This window comes from Biomphalaria glabrata, chromosome 10 (genome assembly GCF_947242115.1).
Source record: "Biomphalaria glabrata chromosome 10, xgBioGlab47.1, whole genome shotgun sequence".
Classification (NCBI taxonomy): domain Eukaryota; kingdom Metazoa; phylum Mollusca; class Gastropoda; family Planorbidae; genus Biomphalaria; species Biomphalaria glabrata.
This window is the reverse complement of record NC_074720.1, coordinates 10,441,661-10,447,660: the sequence shown is the minus strand read 5'-3', so window position 1 is coordinate 10,447,660 and position 6,000 is coordinate 10,441,661.

Below are 6,000 nucleotides of genomic sequence, written 5' to 3'. Positions count from 1 at the left end.
AGGGGTACTATCACGGTTGGTCTCGATTTGATCTGCGTTTCACACTTTGATAACCCTTCTGTACATGTTCCTTAGCATTAGGTACATATTAACTTGTGGGGTTGGGGTGGAGGTTGTTAGCTTAAATAATACACTTATAAGCTTAAAGGGAAACTCCGATAGTTTTTCAAATTTTAGTTATTGACATATTTAAATTCTGCGTAAAAAGTTGTAATAGTAAACATTATATCATTTTTTATTTAAATGCTCGGAAAATTTTATATTTAATAAATTAGACAGAAAATTCTTCACGCCCCCCAAAAAACGGGGTTTTGCGAGATGTTTTTAGTTTTTAAAAACGTGACGTCACAAGGGTGCTGGCTAAATTTAGATCTAGACCTATATAATCGATAAACTCTCTAGTCTAGATCTAGACCTATCGGATCGCATTTATTGTTACGCTTCACAGCTAGATGTAGTCTCCACGTTGATTTATAATTGGTCTTTGTTTATAAATAATATTCTAGATATACACCTCTATTTCTACTTGAAGAAAATTAAATATTGTTCTTCAGCTTGTTGCAGTACTTCCAATCACAAAGATAAAATCAGCAAGTATGCTGACACAGAAATTAGTGTCTCTTTTCATTTGTTTCCAAGAGATGAAGTTTTAAAGGGAAAATGGGAAAAATTTATTCGCCTGAAGAGCAAATATTTAACAAAGGCATTAGCTAATTCCTATTTATGCTCAAACCATTTTGAGAGAAGCTGTTTCAGCAACTTCATTGCTGTGGGAAACTCCGATGGTTTTTCAAATTTTAGTTATTGACATATTTAAATTCTGCGTAAAAAGTTGTAATAGTAAACATTTTACCGTTTTTTATTTAAATGCTTAGAAACATTTATATTTAATAAATTAGACAGTAAATTCTTGACGTCTAAAAAAAAAACGGGGTTCTATGGATTTTTTTTTAAGCTAGTTCATACGTCACTTCCATCAACAATACTGAAAAAGAAACGAGATTGGACCAATCGTATCGCTTCATTCTTACAGTAGCTGTTAGGCTGTTAAGCTTAGTGACGGCCTAGTCCAGAGCTATGATACAGTTATATATGTATAGATAGATCTAAAAGCATTAGGATAATCAACTCGACAAAAAGAGTAACATTTTCATCTAAGCCTCTCTCTGTCCCAAGAAGTAGGCGTAAATAGATCGTGTGTCTGACTGATTCGAACGAACTGGTCAGTGTAAGGCTAGTCGAGACTACGTGTAGTCGGTCATGACAAGACAACCCAGCGATAGTGTTTGTTGTGTGTTGAGTGGTCAGGCGAGACAATACAGACTGCCGTGGTTAGTCAAGCATGTAAATCTACTTTTAATACGCATTTTTTCTTTGCTTACAAGGTCCTAGATCTAACTGCATAGACCAAGATATATTTCTTTTACGAGAATGTAAACTTTGCTGTATGGTCTCCTGTTATACAATAAGTCAATAGATTAAAACACATTTGTGACGTCACATAGAAACCCGGTGAAAGTCTGACTGTTTTGGATGCGCAGGAAAATTACGTCGGAAAAACATCAATTACTAAGTTATTATTGCAAAGGAAAAAAAAAGAATCATACATTCATTATCTGTAAATCAAAACACATATTGTATCAAAAATTGTCAAAACCATCGGAGTTTCCCTTTAATGTACACTAAGGAATACTACTAAAATCAATAAGCGACGCCAACACTAGAGGCTGGGTACATCAAACTCTTTAATAACACACTCACTCATAAGACAGGTTACACACAACACTATGATATGAACTTTCTTACCAAGTGAAATAACTCTGCAGACTAATAATAAACACATACACAAAAACATAATGTCAATAGAGGTTATTCTGATCTGCACAGTGTCACAACATTGTTTGACATGAACTAGTCAGGAATCACGGAGTACATTTCAAATTCATGGGTAAGAAACACTTTTGCGTGGAATGATGGGTAAAAAGTCTCGATCTGAGAGTTGACCACATGGCTTGAAATCAGTAACCTCCATGTTTTTAGAGGAGTCTAGACGTGTGTAGAGAGTGTCACTAGTGGTGTACTTGCCAGATTTCCTAGAGTATTAAGGTGGATTGATGTGAATAATTTCTTGTATTTCTGGATGTCTGGATTTGCCAATATATTGTGAATTACAATGTTATGTTCAATAAATATGATGTCTGCTACAATTGAGTTTACTTATGAATCTACACGTGTTGTGGTAATATTACTCAGTAGATCTAGTAGACATACACAACAACAAATGTGATGTGAAGAAGAATATTTCATTAATACACAACAGACATTCTAATACTACTAGAAGAGGTATTAAAATAATACAAAGAAACTTAAATTTACACGCAGTGAGAAAATGGATTTGCATTTTTCGTCTCGTTTGGTCTAAAAGTTATCCCCCATGAGTTTGATCTTGATCTGGATGACTAGAAATTGCCTGTTTCGTCGGCTAAGAGGGATGTAGGTTTGGACAAGAGAGATAATTACCTTTTTCTCAAACTCGCTCCTATAGCGACAGAAAGATATATTCATTTTAGCATTAACCAAGTAAAAACAGTTTACCTTTGTTTAAAATTATATATTTATTAATTTAAAGGACGGCCTTTCAGTTTATTTCAAAGACTACTGCTATTACGAGATAAGTCTGTAACAACATCGATTCAAAACCTTATTTTAACAAAGACATTTTTTCAATTACACATTACTAATGACCGCATTACAAACCAAGACATTAGAGACAGGCTTACTGTAGCGATTGTACCCCGTAATGACCTGCTAACTATCTTAAAAAAAAAAACGCAAGCTAAAAATCTATAGCCATATTCGGGGCTCGAAGGGAACAGTACCAGGAAAAAGAAGAAGAGGCAGACAGAGAAAGCGATGGGAGGACAACATAAAAGAATGAACGGGACTGATACTGAAAGAGATTCTAACTAAGGCAAAAGGCAGAGAGGAATGGAGAAAGACGGTCGACAAATCCTGCTTGGTGCCCCAACGGTTCAACAGACTAAGGTCAATGGTAAATGTAAAAAAATGTAGTGTAATTATCATTCTAGAACCTACCCGCTTTTTTTTTTTTTTTTTTTTTTTTTTTAAGGAAACCTCAGAATTTGCGCTATTCAGTTTTAGCTTTATCATCATAGGAATCCTTCGGCCTTAGGCCTCTTTTCTTTGCCTCTTTTTTGGGCTTATGTGCCTCTTTTATGGGCCATCTTGCCTCTTTTGTGGGCTTTTTTTTGTATATATTTTTATTTGTAAGTTATCATAATTCACAAGTATTAAATCATAAACAATTGAAAAGTGATTACCTAAAAATACTGTTTATGTTTTTTGAGTGAGAAGGACATTACAAATAGTGTCAGCTTTTGAGTTGTTATACACAATATATTATTGTCAATGTTTTGGTTTAAGGCATATTAAATATTTATCTTACTTTGAATACAGCGAGGTATTAGTTGTTTTTTTTTACAAACATCATTAGTTGAGACAACAGCAGGGTAGACAATCTGTTTTCTACCAGGAGAAATATCTTCCAGAGTTGCCCTTCTTTGTTCCTAGCTACAAGACATAGGCTTATCAGCGTCTGTGACAACGGGGGAAAAGAAAAACACGTCGTTTATAATGAAAATCTTTGACGTTTGGAGATTCACAGGAACAAAAGGTGTTATGACGCATCGACCAACAGGTCTCCGGCAGATGATAACGACGCCCCCCCCCCCAACCTTCCTTTTTTTAAAGGTGAAAAAGGTGATAGCAAAATGTTAACGAAGCAGTATAAACACAAAGTCAATGAACCGAGACAAGAAGGCTTTTATTATTGTCAAACCTTTTTAAAACCACACACCGACACACACACACGCGCGCGCACACACACACACACACACAAACACACACACAATTAGGACGCGACAACAACAATAACAAAATATGCTTCTGAATTCGATCAGCAAAATGTAGATAATGATGTTACATGAAATTCTTGATAACTGGCTGCCCTAAAAGGTTAAGCGAATGTATAGATCTACTTGATTTTATAATAGTCTGATGATAGGCCTTTGCTAGGACAGATGTGTACAAATACTCCTTCTTCCCTAGTGCTATTAGAGCGTGGAATGGGTTGCCTGAGCCAGCCAGGAAAACCAATGATTTGGCAGAATTTAAGTCATTGGTTAATATGCATGACTTATTTTCTTTTTTTTTTAAAGTAACGTCTGTATTTTAAAAGATTTTAAAAGATAAGATCTATGTCTATGATGTACACCTAGAAGAAGATGCGCAAATGTTTTCCTGAGCATTAATTCATTCAACTCTTCAATGAATATGACCAACATGCGGAAATACCCGAAGAATCCTTTCAAGATCAATATGTCCACGTTCTCGAGCCAAATTTACATTTGTTTCTTTTTATACTTTCAAAAAATAATAACAGTCGAGTTTTCCCGACGTGGCCAACGAGCTAGTAATTCTTTTCCCAACAATAAATATTAACTGTCACATTTCTAGGAAAATTGTCGGAGACGTTCTCGTGACACGTGTCCAGTGACCACCAAGAAAATTTTGCCCAGTCCGAATGTGTGACTTGAATAGAGGCATTGTAATGATATCTCAGGCTAAAGTAGATCTGTTAAAAAATATCAAATAAGATACTGGTAAGATACGACAGAACTCTCAGTTGACCTACTTCGATTTTTGACTGTCACTGGTAAAGGGGAAATGATTCAGTAATATTTAAAAATGAACCAGTTACGTCCCTTACTACATGCTAGTATTATGTGTTTAAGTGTAAGATATATTTAAGAAACGTTTTCTATTTTATACCAGTGACATTTCTGTGTACTAGCTTCTAAAAAGTAAATTACGTGAAAGTTACAAATACAATTTAAGTTAGATAACTTTTATATCAATTCATTTTGTAGGGCGCAACTTTCATGATTATACCATGCTCTGTATGCATTGTCCTATTCCTTTTGTGGACCAGTGGGTGAGGCAGGTATCTAGGAAAATCTATACATCTGTCTCAGCTAACACAACTCAGTCAAATTAGGATTAGAATCTTGGGGGAGCTACCACCTTCTACCAAGCGCGTCCCCAGGTGGCGGATAGGGGAAAGACCCTTAGATATAAGGGTTAGGTGTGAACAGCCGCGGACCAACTGGTTTGCAGTCATGGAGGATGAGGTGAAGTATTCCAGTGGTTAGAATATTTACTAAAAACATCTCAGAAATCCAGGGAAATGATTGCCAAAAGCGAGTATAGGGCGCTCTAACTCTAAACCCGGGTAGATGAAACTCGTTAGCTAGGGAAAGCAGTTCATCTAGGAGAGAAAACTCCGAAAATAAACACCTGCTGCCTTGCAGATGATCTTGGATGATCAAAGGCTATGGGAGCACACCCAGAAAGAAAGCGGGCTGAAGTCGGAGTCAATGGGCCTCCTGGCGCATAACACATTGACACGCAACCTCATCTATGTTGGAGTTCAGTAACGATTCTAATAGATGTGGCGTCTTGCCTGTGGAATCCCGCCGCGCAGGTAGGGGGCCGGGCTCTCCGTCTCGAAGGAGACCAAGAGGCCCGTATAAGACATTGGCCCCAAATCACCCCAATAGAAAGGAAACTATATGGAGAGCTCCCTGATTTGGAAACCACTGCGCAGTTCATCTCATGTATTGGTCTACTCATCTGAACACTCCAACATAACAATGAGAACGAAGAAGAAGAAGAAGAAGAAGGATTTGAATTCGAGTCCCCTTGATAGGTAGCCAAGCGGTTCTCTCCTCCCAGCCACACATCCCCCTTTCTTGACTGTACTATCTTATCTTATACATTACAGACGTTACTTCAAAAAAGAAGATAATAGCGACCTACGCATTTCATGTGTCAATCTAGTCATGCATGTTAGTCAGTGACTTAAACTAAACTAATCGTTTGTTTTCCTGGATGATTCAGGCAACCCATTCCATTCTCAAA